Source organism: Notolepis coatsorum (assembly GCF_963971535.1).
Source record: "Notolepis coatsorum genome assembly, chromosome: 11".
Classification (NCBI taxonomy): domain Eukaryota; kingdom Metazoa; phylum Chordata; class Actinopteri; order Aulopiformes; family Paralepididae; genus Notolepis; species Notolepis coatsorum.
The window spans coordinates 47,552,486-47,572,220 of NC_140175.1; positions in this window are offsets into that span (position 1 = coordinate 47,552,486).

The window sequence follows — 19,735 nt, forward strand, 5'->3', positions numbered from 1 at the left end:
ACCAGGCTTCAGCGATGGCAAGGGCTTTGCTCCGTGGCGATGATTAAAGTAGAACGCCTGTTTCTGTTTTTCCATTGTATCCTTACTCTTGATGTCCTCTAGATTAGGCCATTTCGGCTGAAGGTTCGTCTTGAGTGTTGGAAGTGGTGTCTTTATCTTCCGGCCCAAAAGCAGTTCAGCTGGGCTCACACCTGTGGTGGTGTATGGTGTTGATCGGAAGCACATGAGAGTGAGTAGAGGATCCTTCTGTTTTAAAATCCTCTTTGCAATTTGAACTCCTCTCTCAGCATGCCCATTCCCTTGGGCGTTGTGTGGACTTGAGGTAATGTGCTGAAAGTCAAAACCTCTAGCAAACTCCTTAAACTCCTGACTTGCAAACTGAGGCCCGTTATCAGACACGACCTCATCTGGACAGCCAAATCTTGCGAAAACTGTCTTTAGTTTTAATACAACCTGTGAGGCTGTGGTTGTTGGCATGTGAAGTATCTCGAGAAACCTGGAAAAGTAGTCTGACACAACGAGGTACATGTGTCTGTTATATTCGCACAGGTCAATAGCGAGTCTTTTCAATGGCCGCTCAGGTAGAGGAGTTGAGATGAGAGGTTCCTTTCGCTGTGTGTGTTTCATCTCACAGCAGAGCAGACAGGACTGAACTTTCCGTTTGATGTCAGATGAGATCCCAGGCCACCACACAGATGTGTGAGCCCGCTCTCTGCATTTTGTCAGACCCTGGTGTCCATCATGTATCCTGTCTAGAATGTCTGTCTTCAACACATCCGGGATTATCATGCGGCTTCCCCTTGTAACAATTCCAGTGTATTCAGACAGTTCACTTTTGACAGAAAAATGTTGCTGGTACATTACCGACATACTCCGGCCACCCACACTTGATATACTGCAGCACCATCTGTAGCTTACTGTCAGCTGCTGTAGCTGCGCTTATGGTGTCCAGCATATGTGTGGTAGCAGGCATATTATCCACAACGGCTGCAATGTAATACTCCACATCTGAGTGAGTGTCAGTCTCCTGTCCCATGCACAGTAGTGGACTTCGTGAGAGGGTGTCGGCTATGGTCAAGGTTTTTCCCGGTACATATTCTGCATTTGGTTTGAACCTCATCAGTCTCATGAGGAGTCTCTGGCACCGTATCGGCACATTGTCCAAGTCGTTTTTGTTCATGAGTGGCACTAAAGACTTGTGATCGGTGACCAACTTAAAGTCTTCTAGGCCAATCAGGTATTTTTCAAACCTCTCGCAAGCCCAGACACTTGCAAGACATTCTTTTTCGATCTGGGCGTATCTGGTTTCAGCCTCAGATAGACGACGTGAACAGTATGCCACCGGTTTCCAATCCCCGTCATGCAGCTGCAGCAGTACGCCACCTATGCCATAACTGCTGGCGTCAGCTGAAACAGCCGTAGGCCAATTCACATTGTAGAACATCAGGACTGGAGAGGTAGACAGAATGTCCTTGATGCGCTGGAATGCCTCCTGCTGTGCGTGGTCCCAAGTCCAAACAGTTTTGGATCTCAACAGTTCATACAGTGGCTGTCCCACTGTTGACAGGTTTGGGATGTACTTGCCCAGGTAATTGAACATGCCCAGGATACGTTTCAGCTCCTGCACATCCTGTGGCGATGGGAGCTCACGGATTGCTCTGACCTTTTCAGGGTCAGGCCTCACGCATGATTTGTCAATCACTTGGCCTAGGAAATTAAGTTGTTCTTTTCTGAAAACACACTTATCTCTGTTTAACTTCAAGCCGGCTGACTCAACCCTCTTCAACACCTTGCTAAAGCGTTGGTCATGCTGTTCTGGAGTGTCTCCATACACCAGTATATCATCCATGTAAACGGCTATTCCTTCTAGGCCGTTTAGAGTTTCAGCCATTTTCCGTTGGAAAATCTCTGGAGCGCTTGTGATTCCAAATGGGAGACGTTTGAAACAGTACCTCCCAAAAGGTGTTATGAAGGTGGTTAGCTTGCTGCTTTCTGGGTGTAGAGGTATCTGCCAAAAGCCTGAGGCTGCATCCAACAATGTAAACATGGTTGCACCACTCACTTTTGCAGTGATTTCCTCTGTAGTAGGAAGGACATACCTCTCTCTCCTTACAGCTTCATTTAACCTCTTCAAGTCCACGCAGATGCGCACTCTTCCATTTTTCCTTGGAACAGGCACCATAGGTGCACAGCAGTCAGTGGGCTCTGTCACCTGTTCTATGACACCGTTCTTTTTCATGCGCTCCATCTCCTCCTCTACTTTTTTCACGAGAGGCAAGGGGACTGTATACAGTGCATATGGCTGAGCGTCCTCCCTTAACCGTATTTTAACTGGTTCTGTATAGAGTGTTCCATGCTCACCAAATGCATTGTGGACCTCTTCGATGCGCTTTACCAGCCCCATCGCAGTCGCTGTGTCTCGGCTTAACAGGTTATTTGCATTCTGGCTGCGGACGACATACACTGGAAATGTGTAAGGCTTCTCCTTGTAAGTCGTGTTGGCCTGAAATGTCCCCAAACAGTCCAACTGACCCCCAGGACTGCACAGTTTGACACTAGACTGCTCTAATGTCTTTTCAGGGGTTAACATGTTGAATGTCTCTTCACACATGATGTTTGCATCTGCACCCGTGTCAATTTTAAATTTGACAGATGTTGCTCCGATGAAAACATGTACAGTCCACTGTTCATCCTTTCTGTTGGGAGAGTGTTTGTTTGTGACTGCACCCAGGACGTATGGTGTCTGTGAAACAGTCTCTGTCACTTCTCTGACTGACTTGCTCTGACATTGTATTCCCCAGTGACCCACCTTTTTACATTTGTTACACCTTGATGTCATGGCTGGGCACCTTTCCTGGTCTTTGTGCATACATTTTTGTTAACAGAATTCGGCTATAGGGTGACAATAATGTGGTCAAGAGGCATGGTTTCTATCTTGAGCCTTAACTGGCATGGTTTATTATTCACATGGCAGAGCAGTAACACTACAGGTCTTCTCTCACTGAGAGACTGGGGGAAAGAGAAAGAAGTGGGAGGAGACACCACTATTTATACTCGCCACCTGGCGGTGTCCTGAGTGTCTCCGCCTAGAGCGCCCTCTAGTGGAAACAGTTAAATATGCAGTTAGACAGTTACTAACAATCCTACACAGAACCTCTGCCTTCAACACTCCCACTTAGGGTTTAGCATACTGGATAACTTCTTGGAAAACATTTTACAAAGGAAATTATATAATCCAAAAACATCAACAGGGTATGACAGTCAATACTTTCACATTAAACATGACCCTTGCAAATCCCTTCAATTTTAATTTGGAACAGGTTTCCTCATAGTGTCTGCTACTCTGTCGTCCGTTGGACAGTAAACCGGTGTCATCCTTTCTTCTCTGATGACAGATCTGATGAGATGATATTTTCTATATTGGCATGTTTACATCTATGTTGACACACTGGGTTCACAATGGTTCCATGGTTTCCCTCATAAACAACAGTGTCCATCATTTTTAACAGATGTTGACCAAATGCCCCTAATCTTCAAAAAACACCTTATCTGGTATAGAGAGTACATTCCAATTACCTATTACATATTAAACAATATACTCGTAATTTTATCTCCATCACTTCTAACAGTTGTTCTGGATAAACACACTCATGTATGGTCAGAGCTAGAGCCGTATATTCGGCTTCACTAGTTGATAGTACCATTGTGGGCTGCTTCTTTGTTTTCCCACGAAACCAGTGAGCTGTCTGTATTCAAACTCACACAATATCCTGTACCTTTAAGATAACAAAAAAAACATGTAATCCAAATGCTCCTCTATGGGGTCAGTCAAATGCTGTGACAATCCACTCTTTACAAACCATTGGTCAGGGCGGGTACAAACACATTGTTAAATAAATGAGGCTACCCACAGCATCTCTGTACATTTTTCTGTTTCTGAGCATCCTACTGATAGTCTAGTCTTTGATCACATGGTGTTTCCCTTGATCTACATTATTACATGTCTAAACGTTTCAGGGTCTTTCCCACATAGTTACATCATTGAGAACATGGTAAGTCATCCTCCTCTGTACTTAAACATGGAATTAAACAATCACCCACCTCTGTACTTAAACCTGGGATTAAACATAGGATCCATTTCAGTATTTAGACATGGACTCTACTCAGGTATTTAAACCTGTATGCTACTCCTCCCGTATTTAAACCTAGAGTATCCTCCTCCTGCCTTTAAGCAGTGTAGCCACCCTCCTTCATTATTTAAACATGGAGTACCATCCTTCAGCCTTTAAGCAATTTGCTACGAACCACACTTTGTATTTGTCGTGGCCTTCAATACCCTCCTGGGTTGAATACACCCATTTCCCTCCCACTGTCTGTCTGCCCTCTGGTAACTTGGTTGAATACACCCATTTCCCTCCCACTGTCTGTCGGCCCTCTTCGGGGGACAATGTGACCTCTTTAAAGGTCGGGGTTACCCCACTGACTACCCTGTAGTAGTCATCAACGGGGGTAGGTGTACTGTCCTCCTCGTCACTCCCTTTCCGGGCATAGTCTTTCAGATACTTTGGGGGTTTGTGTTCCCTCGAGGGATACCTCCCACTGCTTGGGGCACTTGACGTCACACTCGGGTGCTCCTCGTCATCGCCCTCTGGGGGTTGCTGACTGTCTGCCTGCACGACCGTACTAAGTACACTGGGTTGATGAGTCTCTGTTTCTACCAGTGATGGGAATAACGGCGCTATAAGTAATGGCGTTACTAACGGCATTAGTTTTTTCAGTAACGAGTAATCTAACGGATTACTCTTCCAATCTTAATAACGCCGTTAGCGTTACTGCAAAAAAATGCAGACAGATCTCTGCGCCGAGAGGCAATAATATGTTCTTCCTTGTTTAGTGGGCAGTGCGCGAGCCAAGCATACATGCTGACGATTGGCTGAGGCTGAGTAAAATGTCATGGTAAGCCAATCAAAGGTAGAGGTGGGCGGGTCTAACGCATCGAGAGTCTGAGCCACAATACAAGCGATTCAGTCAGCGGAGACCGCGGGTCTGTGTAGTGTACAAATAATCTAAAACGAATCCAACGGAACAACATAATAAGCGAGCAGTCAGCGTGAGACAGCGGTTCACTCTTGTGTTGTAGCGCAGCTGCGCAGGGCAGTAGTGGCTCTACTGCTGACAGGCTCAACCATAGATATATATGGGGCGACAGTGGCTCAGGAGGTAGAGCAGTCGTCTGGCAATCCGGAGGTTCCCGGTTCGATTCCCGCTCCTCCCGGGCAGCGTGTCGATGTGTCCTTGAGCAAGACACTTAACCCCTAATTGCTCCCGATGAGCAGGTTGGCACCTTGCATGGTTGCCTCCGCCATCGGTGTGTGAATGTGTGAGTGAATGTGTGAGTGAACGGGTAAAATGTGAGTAACAAATTGTAAAGCGCTTTGGATAAAAGCGCTATATAAAAAAGCAGCCATTTACCATCTATGGGCTCAACATAGTGCTGCACTTCCTGGTTTAATAGCACAGTCTGGTGCGCAGAGATATATATCTGTATGTCATGCATGTCTTAAATGTCATGATTAGATTGGTTTAGAATGATTTGATTAGATTCTTATATCTGTATGCATGGCCGCCTAGTTATAGTTGAAAGTGGGGGTGCAATATATATATATTTTTTTTAATTATTATTATTATTATTATTATTATTATTATTATTATTATTATTATTATTATTATTATTATTATTATTATTATTATTATTATTATTATTATTATTATTATTATAATTTTTTTTTTTTTTTTTTTTTACATGCAAGGGGTGGTTTGGAGGGGGTCCGGCATGACCCCCTCCACGGCAGATATTTTTTTCATTTAATGAACCTGTACGTGCAATTTCCTGCAATATAGAGCCTTCAATCTTGACCATTAAAGCTGCTCTTTTCACTATAAAACTCAGTTTATATTGCAGTATGATAGCCAATTACTATAATAATAATAATATATTAATATATATATATTTATATACTGTATATATACTGTATATTTTTTTTTGCTCTTTTATTTTTATTAAATCAATCTCCTTTCAAATAGGCCAAGTTTTTAATAAGAAAGAGAGAAAAAATACCAACAAGGAACAATAACAGGGTCTGCTGTAAATATAGCCTATTTTGTGTCTTAATTTGTTATGTTATCCTACACTTTAAGCTGTCTGATATTTCCATTACCTGTAACTCTTGGGTCTCTTTCTCTCCTTCTCTGCCTCCTCCCTGAGTCTGCACAGTCACCATATCATTCTACATTAAGGAGAGCAATACACTTATGAATACACTGAACCGGTTTGAATACACAATCTGTATGCTACTCTGTAAAGAAAGGGAGAGAGGGGGGATATATAATCCAAGTATTTGTGTCTTAATTTGTTATGTTATCCTACACTTTAAGCTGACTGTTTGATATTTCCACTACCTGTAACTCTTTGGTCTCTTTCTCTCCTTCCTGAGTCTGTACAGTCACCATATCATTCTACATTAAGGAGAGCAATACACTTATGAATACACTGAACATCATTATGAAACATTTCTATTGCACCCTTACTTACAATTCATTATGAATTGAAAATGGGGAACCCTGATGTAAACAAGACGAAAGTCTTTCTCTGGTCTGCATCCCCTTAACAATTGTGTGTATTGAGCCGTACTGTACTGTACCCATTCTGCAATCTGTTATTGATTAAAAATGTTATTAACATATTGCAGAATGGGTACAATATAGTACGGCTCAATACACACAATTGTTAAGGGATTGCAGACCAGAGAAAGACTTTTGTTTTGTTTACATCAGGGTCCCCCATTTACAATTCATAATGAATTGTAAGTAAAGGTGCAATTAACACCGTGCAATCCATTATTTGTGGAGCCCGCCCTTTAAGTCTTTGAGCTATTAGGCTACTAGGGTTCTTACTTTGCGTTTTGGTGTACTGAAAAATGCTCCGATGTCTGTATTCTTTCTTTTTTCTGCCATGTTACCTGGTTGGCTGGACACACACACACATTTTCATTTCAGGTATTGTACCTTAAGATAATTGAACATCTTGATTTACCGTAAATCCTCAAATATAGGACGGGTCTTCTATTTACCTCAGCTGCAAAGAGCACCAGGCCTTTATTAGAGAGGCTTATATAAGAGGCAGGCCTTAATTTAAAAAAATTACACTCATGGACATAATCCCTTCATTTTCAGACGGCCGCGGCCGTCGTTAATCCGGCCCTGCTCGCGAACGTTAAAATTTGCAAACGAAGTCAACGTTATCCAGCTGACGACACCACATATCTAGATATATGACAACGTTAGCTAGCGGCTAGCACTAAAGCTAATGCCAACCAGAGGGACACTTTGTTATTATTATTATTATTATTATTATTGGTATGACCAGATGGCATTTCGGGATGTGAAACACTTTTATTGTATTGCGTGGTAGAACCTCTACCACTCAATAGTAAACGATATGTCTAACATAAATAATCTTAACAATCATAAACAACTTACTGGAAAATCCTGCCTGCCACCAAATGACACACTTCTGTGGCCTTTGATATTTACACTCAGCCTACCTGCAGCGCCAGCGCCGTGCGCCACTATCTGCTCTGCTGGGGGTTGGACTTGGAGAGGCACTGGATCAAACAATATGGGGGAGCAGGGGGGGGGGGGGTCGCAATCTTTGGAAACTTAAAAACTTGCTATTAAGTGTCATTGCGTATTATTAATTTGATTGAAATTACGTAGTTATGGTTAGATTTATATATGGGAGGGGGGGGGTATATCATATTTTTCATATGATCAAAAAGTGGGGGAGCAAAATCAGATGTTTGCCCTCCCATGTTCAATAGTCGTAGAGCAGCTGCTTCGCATGCTCTTATGCGCAGGCGTCTATGTCTGTATGTTGTGTATGTCATGAATTGAAAATGGGGGACCCTGATGTAAACAAGACGAAAGTCTTTCTCTGATCTGCATCCCCTTAACAATTGGGTGTATTGAGCCGTACTGTATTGTACCCATTCTGCAATCTGTTAATTAAAATGTTCTCAGTATATATTTGTTATTTATTTTTGGTATAGTGCTTAACAAGCATAATTTAATGTTGCCCAGTTGTGGCCTGTTGAGGGGCAATACATATCAAAAGTTCCAAAACATCTATTGTATTTGTATGATCCACTAATATATAAACATAGTAATTATAATATCTACATACATGGCATTTGATTGGAGGCTAGTCTCACTTTGTCCCACAGCAACATTAAAATAGTTTAGATTTGTGTATGTTGTTTATGTAAAAAAATATATATATTGAAAGTAACGCAATAGTTACTTTCTGAAGTAACTAGTTACTTTTATAATTTGTAACTGAGTAAGTAATTTAGTTACTTTTTGGAAGAAGTAACTAGTAACTGTAACTAGTTACTTTTTAAAAGTAACATGCCCAACACTGGTTTCTACTCACCTTACTCTGGAGTCCAGCTCTGGCTCCTCTGTCTGTGTATCGCTCTCACCTGTTGCCTTTGTGACAAACTCGACTAGCATGTGTTTCTGCACTCTCCCGTTACCGGGATGATAAACTAGGAAAGCGGGGCTTCCCTTGTTGTGTCCTACGAAAAATCCTTTTACCCCTCTGGACTTGGGCTTTCCCCTGTCCTGCAGGTACGCATAACACACTGATCCAAATCGGTGCATTCTGGCTAGATTACACTTCTTTCCTGTCAGTGCTGTATACGGGGTGGTGCCAGAGTGCTTATTAAAGCACCTGTTTCTGGTGTAAGCGGCTTCTTGCACCGCATAATGCCATAGGCTCTTAGGTAAGTTACTATCTGCTAGCTTACTCCTAGCCATTTCGAAAAGGTTATGCCATTCCCTCTCTGCCACCCCGTTCTGGTGTGGGTGATATGGACGTGACGTCTCGTGTCTTATCTTATACCTTCTCAACAGTGATTGGAACACTCTGTTTGTGAACTCGGTTTCGTTGTCGGACCTCAAGCATCCTACGTTACCATAAGGGGATACGTCTGCCAGGAATCTCTCCGTGGCCGGGGGCGTGTCACTCTTTGCTTTGAGAAAGTAAACAAACACTGCCCCTGTGCACACATCTGTAAAAGACAGTACATATCCAAAGCCTCCTATGGACTCGTTGCTCACTGGGCCGGCTAGGTCCGTGTCAACTAATGCAAGTGGTACCCTTACTCTGTCTGTGGGATTTCTGTATCTCGGTTGAGTAAACTTCCCCGTTTTGCACTCTGCACAATTTTTGTCAGGTCTACGCTTTTCTCCTTCAATGTGCATGCCTTCTGACACTACTTGCAGTTTCAGTAAATCCTCGTAATTACAATGACCCATAAGCTTGTGCCATGTCTGAATATCATGACTGGCCGTCACACTACACATATCATTATTATCATTATACTTGTCATTGTCATTACACTCCGTTTGCAGATAATATACTCTCTGGTACTTCTTTATGTCAAACCGTGTACCGTCAGGTTCTACAAGAAAATGTTTACCTTTATCGAAGAATACCTTGGCACCGCTTGCAGTAGCAGCTATTACAGAGAATAGTCCTTGTGGGAACGATGGTACATAGAGAGCATTCTTTAACGTCACCGTACGCCGGCACCCCTTACTGTCCGTGAGGCATACCTGTGCGTCTCCTCTCTCTTGCGCCAATCCGTAAGGTGCGTCTCCCGTCTGCCAGCTCCATGCTGTGCCTCTCCGGGTGGAAAGTGTCGTCAAAGTTCTTGAACCGACTCCTGTCGTTGATGACATGGGACGACGCACCTGTGTCCACGATCAGTCCCCTTCTCTGGGCTCGCTGCAGCTGGGCCTGTCCCGCGGTGCATGCCATCCGCACCCCGAAAGTGCAGTCTTCTTGTCCCGTTATTCTCCGGGCGTCATCTCGATCCGTCTCACGTCGACCGTCGCCGCCATCGTGTCCGCTGTCGTCATCCTGTCCACAGCCGTCTTCTTGTCCGTAGCCGCCATCTTGTCCGTAGCTGCCATTTTGTCCGTAGCAGCAATTTTGTCTGTGGCCTCTGTCTCGTCCTTGGCCGCCGTCTCGTCCATGGCCGTCATCTTGCCCATGCGCGTATCGCGCGCTCTGGTCGTGTTTCTTCATGCACGCTCTGTCTGTGTGCCCCGTGGATTTGCAGAAGCTACACCAGACAGTCTTTGTGCAGTCGCTTCTCCGATGGCCTTTCTCTCCGCATCACCAACACGCCAGTTCCATCGTGGTCCTGGTCCTCTCCCTTGGCGTCGCTTGGGCCTTTAGCACCCTCTCTCCCGCCTCCGCGGCGGCTGGGTGGGTATCTTCTGAGGCCTCAAAGTTCCTTAACTTAGCCTTGAACTGTCCCAACGTCATGTCTGTTGAACCGTGTGTTACCAGGAGTGTGAACGGTTTGTACAGCTCCGGTAGTCCTCTCATCATCATCGCCATCATTAGCCCATCGCTTGGTGCTTCTCCGGCACTCCTCAATGGCGTCATGATCTGCTCCGCTCTGTTGACGTATTCGGTCACAGTCTCTGTGGGCCCCTTCCTCAGGGCCGTTAGTGCTATGTAGAGGGCCACGACTTTGGGTCTTCCTCGCCCGATGTAATGCTCTCTCAACACCTCCAGGCTTTCTCGGCCTCTGTCTTTAGTGTCATGGAATATCAGCCCCAGACTGGTGTCGTCGAGCAGCGGCGCTAACTCACAGTACGCGTCTGCGTTACGCTGGTCGTCCAGGGCTTGCTCTTCCGCCGTCAGTTCTCCCGTGGGGGCTGCCAGGATCGTCTCCTTCAGCCCCGCACCGTGCATGCAGCATAGCATGCGCTCTTACCAGAGCTCATAGTCCTCTGCTTTTCCATTGAATGATGGCCATTTGACCCTTCCCTTATTTTCCATCCTCTTTGTTGGTGATAGGCTTAGCTTTAGCTCTTGTTGGCCTAGCGTCTAGCCACACGGTGCTCCCGGCGCTAACCTAGCCTATACTTTAGCTAAGCTTGCTACAGTACCCTTATTATTTCGCCCCAGCGTTATCTGGGCCCATAACCTGTTAACAGAATTCGGCTATAGGGCAACAATAATGTGGTCAAGAGGCATGGTTTCTATCTTGAGCCTAAACTGGCGTGGTTTATTATTCACATGGCAGAGCAGTAACACTACAGGTCTTCTCTCACTGAGAGACTGGGGGAAAGAGAAAGAAGTGGGGGGAGACACCAGTATTTATACTCGCCACCTGGCGGTGTTCCTGAGTGTCTCCGCCTAGAGCGCCCTCTAGTGGAAACAGTTATATATGCAGTTAGACAGTTACTAACAATCCTACACAGAACCTCTGCCTTCAACAATTTTCCACATCTTCCACACTTTGGTTCTCTTTGCTCCCACTTTGGTTCTCTTTGCTCCTCACTTTCTCTCCTATTGGAATTCCACCTGGGTTTTCCCCTGTATGGCGTTTTTCCACGTGCAATCTCCTGCACTGCAGCGCACGCCTCTCCCTGCTGGTGAACTTGAAGTTGAACCTCCTCGGACTGACGGACAGTCTGAATAGTTTGGGCTAAAGTAAGCTCAGCCATTAGCTGCAGCCTATGTGACAGTTCCTTGTCAATAATGCCCACAACTATACGGTCACGAATATGTTCATCTTTGTTCACTCCAAAGTCACAGTGTTCTGACAAATCATAAAGAGCTCGAATAAACATTTCAGCTTTCTCACTGGGCCGCTGTCCTCTCAGGTGGTGAATTACATTCTGTTTGGGATAAATGTACTCGTCATATTTCTTTAACACAGCTTATCCTTATCCTCCTCCTCCGGAAAAGTAAATGACTTGAATATGTTTTCGGCTTCATGGCCCATGGCATAAATCAAGGAACTGACCTGGACCTCGCCGATCTCCCTGTTTAGTTTTGTCGCCACTCGAAATCGCTGCTTCCATCGCTGCTTCCATTCGGCCCACTCTCCAGGACGATCAAAAGAAAAACTGTCCGGTGGATTAAACGTAGCCATTTCTCCGATGCAATGCGTTCGTCAAGCACTTTCTGACACCATGTAAAGTAAAGCATTCCACACACACACACTGTGTACTATTCGAGTTTGTTTACTTCAGACGAGCCAATGAGCAACAGCATACAGGTTACGTCACACATATAAGTACTGAATATTACGTGAAACGTCAAAGACGTCAAAGGTCCACTTTACGCTAATGTCGTAAGACAAGTTACTAAAGGCATAGTGCACATAAATATAAATACATATAATACATTATATGACAGTATGAGCAGGCTAAAACATTTTTGTTGGTAAATCTATTCAATCATTTCAGACCTACAACTCTTATATGTTGTGTAGACATACTTGATGTGGTGGGCGCTAACCACTAATGTTACATTTGAATTATGTGTTTATTCCTAATGTGTGCTCTGTATATTGCGGTATGTGATGATGACATGACACACAAGGGTAATAATTATTTGTATTTTCTGGCTGTATAGCCGCCGATACAGCCTGAAAATACAAATAATTATTACCCTCGTGTGTCGTGTCATTATCACATACCGCAATATACTGAGCACACATTAGGAACAAACACATAATTCAAATGTAACGTTAGCGCCCACCACATCAAGTATGTCTACACAACATATAAGAGTTGTTGTGAGGTTTGGTTCTTTCCCCACCACAGGCTTCTTAAAGTACTGTGATGATTTGTCCGCTGTTTAACCCACTCGCTCTGTTCCTTTAAGTTTTCGGTTAATTAATTGCATTCTCCTCTTCACACGCTTCTTCCTGTAGACGCCGTTTGATTGGTGCTCCCCCAACCACACGCTTGTCAATCTCATCCCGCAGCTGTCACAGCTTGTCATTAAGCATTCCTTTTGCTTATATATACCCTGATTCCCCATTAAGTGTTGTTGGATCGTTTTGATATATTCTCTGCATTTGCCGTTCCTTCCGTTGCCTGCTGTTCCCTGTGCTTAGCCTCCCAGGACTCTCAAGGAGTATTCCGTTTGGACAACCCATTCCCCGTTACGAAGCGCTTGCCCTGTTTGATCTGCTCGCTTGATCTGCTCGCTGTACGCACAGCGCTTTGGTGAGTTTTTGCAAGACAGTCTTTTGACCCTATCATTTTTCGTGTGTGTAAACACTGAAGAGATCCAGCTTTTTGTTCAGTCTGTCTCTCACCCTTTGCCTGTTTTTTGGATTGTTCATTGGGATTCATTATTGTTTGAACTTTGCGCACTGTGTGTATTCACACCGAAGATATTATCACTTGGATTATTATTGGGACATCGCTCACTGTGTGTATTAACACCGAAGATTCTGTCACTTGGATTATCTGTTTGGGACAAGTCACTTCACCTGTCACCTGTCTGTTCCCAACTGTACTCTGAGCTAACCCGCTCTCTCTCTCTCCCTGTCCCGCTACCACCTCGGAGTACTGCCGAGAGGATTCTGCAGAGCGGCTCTGACGTCACTGTCAGATTCCTCAGACAAACCTCCCCGGGAGAAGCTGCAGAGCAGCAACATTCCTCAAATGCTTGTATCCCAGTCTTTGTCTGTTTTCAACCAAGTTCTTGCTGCTATTCTGTGAAATAAAACAAGCCCTAGTTTTTGGCTAACTCTGAAACTACTCTCTCTGTGTCGTTAGCGTTTGGGGTCGGTGTCAAACCATAACATTACGATCCAACCAATATGACGACCCCAGCCGACACAGAGAGAGTCGTCACCTTGGGCATCGAGGGGGTGGTAAGGCGTGCCCTACGCTTCCATCGCGCTCCAGGCAATGTACCGGTTCACCGTCTCTTTGTCCCCAACTCAGTCCGGTCCCGGGTCCTCCTGTGGGGCCATACCAGCCGGTTCGCCTGCCACCCGGGCGTTCATCGCACGTTCTCCTTCCTGGCTCGTCGATTCTGGTGGCCCACCATGAGGAACAACGTCAAGGAGTTCGTACTGGCCTGCGCGGTCTGCGCCCGCAAGAGAGTCAGCACAGCATTAGCAGTCCAGATGGAGTCAACCAAGGAACACAGCCTACAGCTAGACGCGGCTGCAGCTGCTGTACAGGAACTCCGAGAGCAGGTCCTGCTTATTCAGGGGCCCCTGGGGGCTCTGGCTAGCCAGCAGGCTAGTATTCTCCTCCACTTACAAGCGCTGAGTGAAACCATTAACTCCTTGCTTATAACCCCACTTCCTTCAGGAGCCTCGGCCGGAGCATCACCCGCAGCCCTGGCAGGCCCTGCGCTTCCCGATCCCGCACCTCGGGAACCCCGTCTCTCCGAACCACGGCTGTTCGAGGGCAACCCCGAGGATTGTGCCACATTCATCATGCAATGTGAGTTGGTTTTTCGTCATCAACCCAGTCGTTTCACTTCAAGAGGAGCCCAAGTGGCCTATATGACTAACTTGCTCTCAGGCCGGGCAGCCCAGTGGGTCACTTCCTCCTGGGCAATGGAGGCAGACTTCTGTTTCTCCTATCCAGACTTCGTGGCTGAGCTCCGCAGGGTGTTCCACCATCCAGCCCGTGGTCTGGACCCTGGAGCCCGGTTGGGTACTTTCCGGCAGGGCAGCGGCGGGGTTACCGACTACGTGCTGGAGTTCAGACTGGCGGCGGTGGAGAGCGGTTGGAACGACCAAGCACTTCGTCTTACCTTCGTGAGGGGGCTCAGTGACGCAGTCAGGGACCAGCTTGCGACCCGGGAGGAACCTGATTCCCTCGAGGACCTGTTCAGCCTCGCCATTCGCATCGACGGACGCCTCCAGGAGAGAAGACGTGGGAGAACCCGACGGGGACCCCCAGACATACCCCCCGAGGACCACGACCTCGAGGAGGTTTTCAGTACCCCAGACGTACCCCCCGAGGACCACGACCTCGAGGAGGTTTTCAGTACCCCAGACGTACCCCCCGAGTACTACGACCTCGAGAGGGTTTTCAGTGAGTCCAGGGCTCAGGTCTTTCCGCCTCACCGGCCTTACGACTGTGCCATCGACCTCCGCTCTGGGGCTCCCTTTCCCGGCGGCCGCCTCTACAGTGCTGACCGTCCTGCCCCCTCCGTGACTGGTGGGTTTGTTCCCTCCCGAGCCGTGACCGAGGAGGAACCCATGCAGCTGGGACGCAACCGCCTTAGCCCGGCCGAACGGGAGTCCAGGCTCTTCTCCGGCCGGTGCCTCTACTGTGGCCGGGATGGACACCGTGTCTCCAATTGCCGTGCCCAGCCAAGAGGACCAGGCTCGCCGGGACCCCGGGAGATCCTGGTGAGCCGTCTTTCCTGTTCCCCCACCCGTGCACCACCCAACCGTCTGGCGGACGTCACCCTAGCCTGGGCGGACCAGCGGGCGACGGTGGGTGCACTCATGGACTCTGGTGCTGATGGGAGTTTCATGGACGTTGGGTTTGCCACCCGGGCCAACATTCCACTTGAGGACCTCGAGAGGCCCTTGGAGGTCTTCGCGCTGGATCATCGCCGCCTGGCTGAAGTCACTCAACGCACCTGTCCAGTCCTTCTCACCATTGCTGGTAACCACGTTGAGAGGCTCCAGTTTTTCGTCACCAGCTCTCCTCTTGTCCCTGTGGTCCTGGGCAGGCCCTGGCTCGCGCTGCACGAGCCCCACATCGCCTGGTCCTCCGGTGCCATCAAGGGGTGGAGCATCTCCTGTCGTGCCCAGTGTCTTCAGGTGCCGTCCAGCCCCCTCACCGGGTCCCAGTCCCCGTCTCCGGCCTCCCTCGCCGGTGCTCTGTCCCTGTGCCCGGCCTCCGCTGTCGGGCCCCAGTCCCCGTCTCCGGCCTCCCTCGCCGGTGCTCTGTCCCTGTGCCCGGCCTCCGCTGTCGGGCCCCAGTCCCCGTCTCCGGCCTCCCTCGCCGGTTCTCTGTCCCTGTGCCCGGCCTCCGCTGTCGGGCCCCAGTCCCCGTGCCCGGCCTCCGCTGTCGGGCCCCAGTCCCCGTGCCCGGCCTCCGCTGTCGGGTCCCAGTCCCCGTCTCCGGCCTCCCTCGCCGGTCCTCTGTCCACGTCTCCGGTCCCCCTCTCCGGGCCTCTGTCTTTGTCCCCCTCTCCAGTGCCCCTGATCGCCGGCTTCCTTCGGTCCCGTCCGGGCAGGCCGGGGCCGAGTGGGTCGCCGGGTGGCTCCCGTGGAGGGGGGAGTACTGTGAGGTTTGGTTCTTTCCCCACCACGGGCTTCTTAAAGTACTGTGATGATTTGTCCGCTGTTTAACCCACTCGCTCTGTTCCTTTAAGTTTTCGGTTAATTAATTGCATTCTCCTCTTCACACGCTTCTTCCTGTAGACGCCGTTTGATTGGTGCTCCCCCAACCACACGCTTGTCAATCTCATCCCGCAGCTGTCACAGCTTGTCATTAAGCATTCCTTTTGCTTATATATACCCTGATTCCCCATTAAGTGTTGTTGGATCGTTTTGATATATTCTCTGGAAATCAAAATATGGTCACCCTAGATTAAGGCACACAAAGGACCTCCCCCTGGATACGATTTGGAGAAAGGATATCCCGGAGTTGGATGTAGATTTTGATTGGAATGCAGTCTGGGAAAATGTCCGGCTGTCCTCACGCAACCCAGATCACCAACAGATTCATCTAAATTTTATTCATAGGACTTATTTGACCCCTAGACGATTGAATATAATGGGTCTCAGACCTGACTCTCGATGTACCTTATATCCAAACAGGGCCATCGGAACATTTATGCATATGTACTGGGAATGTCCTCCTGTTGAGCTTTTCTGGGAAGTGTTAACGTTTGTGGCTAGGGGAGATGTGTAGAAACCCAAATGCTGGACAGAGGAGGGTGAGAGAGACGAGACACGAGTCGACGTTGTAATTGCGCAGTAGTAGTAAACAGGGAACATTACAGGGGAAAACAAAACCGGACTTGAAAACACGGGAAATCAAACTCAGCAACGCTGAAAAACATAAACATGACCCATAAGACCGACCAGTGACAGGCAGGGCGAAGGGCCGAAAACCCGGAAAAAACTGGGGACGAGGACACGGAAAACCGGAGCCGGGGGGGGGCGGAGAAAATAACCCAGGAGGGGCACAGCAGCAGGGGGGCCGGGGATCAGGACCAGAGGGGAGCCCGGAGAAGGGCGCACAGGGCACGGGACCAGGGGCACTGGAGAGGGGGACAGAGGCCCGGAGAGGGGGGCTGGGGACATTGGCAGAGGCCCGGAGAGGGGGGCTGGAGACGGGGACAAGGACCCGGTGAGGGGGGCTTGAGATGGGGACAGGGACCCGGTGAGGGGGGCTGGAGACAGGGACAGAGGCCCAGAGAGGGGGGCTGGAGACAGGGACAGAGGCCCGGAGAGGGGCACTGTAGAGGGGGACAGAGGATGAATGCTCAAAAAGTCCAGATTATGACAGGAAGAGATTGCCACCCAGCTATCAGATATTTTCTATCTGACTATACCTGTCCTGCCTTCTGTATTATTATTGAATGAGGTTTCCCAATTACCGACCTCTACACATGTGAAGAGACTCATTTTAGCCGGCCTCACAGCCGCCAAGAAATTGATTGCCTCATGATGGATACACCCAGACAAGCTATGCCCGAAGGTATGGATTCTTACCTACCTCGATGTGATATATCTGGAGATATCCACTGCACAAGTTTTAGGGGTTAACGAAGCGAATATTGCTATCTGGTTGGCAGCGGTTGCAAAACTTAAAGAGCGCATATAACGGTCAATTGTTAGATAATCTATGTATTTAACTCACATTGGGGTCCTGGGGCAAGTGTGTGGGGGTGGGGGGGGTGAAGAGCGAGCGAAGACCATTGTCCACTTGTTTTTTCTTTTTGTTTTCTATTGTATTTTTAATTATGTATATATTCTGAGCCCCTTTAGATGTGGGTCTGGTGGTTGTGAGCTCGGACTGGGGGGGGCCGTGGTTCGGGGGTCTCTGCGGGTCGAGGCATTAAAGAGGCGTGATGCTTTGGCTCGTGGGGGCGCCGGACTGCGGGTCCTCCGGGGTCGGGGTTCGCAGCTGCCGGGCCTGTAGATGGAGGGGGCTCAGGAAACCCATTATGTTTGTGTTCTGGGCCCCATTTGATTGTGTCGGAGTGTCATGGGCTAGGGGTGGGGGGGGGCCTTGGTTCGGGCCCTCGGCGGGTCGGGGTGTTAAAGAGGCATGATGCTCTAGCTCGCCGGGGTGCCGGACTTGGGGCTCTCGAGGGTTGGCGATCGTGGCTGTGATGGGTGGTGAGGGAGGGTCTTGGGGTGTTAAATGCACAATATGTTTTATTTATTGTCTAGTCATTGTTGTGTTGAGTCAATGTTTTTGGTGTCTTTTTATGTATTATTATTGTTATTATGTTGTGAATTGTGTTGTTTAATTTTTGAAAATTAAAAAAATTTGATCACAAAAAAATATTAAGGCACACAATAGCATCTTGAAATGATTTATAGATGTTTTATGGATGTCTTAACAAATCATTTGTTGAACATGAACAAATAAATGGAGGTATAGTATAGTCGTTTTTCATATCCATTTTTCAAAGCATCTACAAATGTGTTACTACACATTAAACAACATTATTTAATGATGAACAAATCAAGTACAAACAATGTTGATAATGAGTTATAAATTGTCAGGATGGAGGTAGGTGAGTTCCAATTGTTGTAGGCAATCACAGAGACGGAGAATGCATACTCTTGAACAGGTTCGACTTTAATAGTAAAGAACACAAAGAGTAATACTAGGATACTATGCCAAGGGCAAAGGAACGAGAGAATAGATAATGGAGCTTAGTGGTGGTCCAGAACTGGAACCGGCCGCGTTATCTCCGAACGCCTATAGTCAAGACCTGACGAATGACAAGCAGAGGAAAGTAATGTTAAATAGCCACCAAATACCAACATTCCACACACCCCTGTGACAGCCAATCAGAAGCCAACCCCTAAGTGACAGCACTAAAGGACAGGGAAAAACAAGTGACAGCAGTCAGGTGACAGATGACAGAGAAGGTGGGTGGTTCCCGACCGTAGTCAGGAACCAGAATCGTAACAGTACCCTCCCCCGACGAACGGCACCAGACGTTCACCTGGGGGCCTCGGGATTCAGCCGCCGGAAATCAATGATCAGGCTGGGATCTAAAATATCCCTTTGAGGCACCCAAGAACGCTCTTCTATCCCGTACCCCTCCCAATCCACCAAGAACTGAAACCCCTTACCCCTCCGCCTACAACCCAGTATCCTCTGCACCGTGTAAATGGGATGACCACCAATAAACCGAGGCGGAGGAACCGTAGGCAGTGGCGGGGCCAAGGGCGATGAGAGGAACGGCTTCAACAGGGACACCTGAAACGTTGGATGAACCCTCATAGAGCTCGGAAGCCGTAGCCTGTAAGCCACAGGATTCACCCGACATACTACTTTAAAGGGCCCTATAAAGCGAGGAGCCAGCTTCCTGGATTCCACCCGGAGAGGGAGATCCCGGGGTGGAAAGCCAAACCCGCTGCCCAGGACGGTAAACCGGAGCCGGACGACGCTTGCGGTTAGCCTGCCGCTGGGTACTAACCGAAACCTTCTGCAGCACCGCCCGGACCCGCTTCCACGTCCTGCGGCAGCGAGCCACGTGTGCCTGGGCCTAGGGCACCTCCGCCTCCTGCTCCTGCTCGGGAAACAGAGGAGGTTGAAAACCATACTGACACTGAAAGGGAGACATACCGGTAGATGAGGAGAGGAGGGTATTATGCACGTACTCAGCCCATGCCAA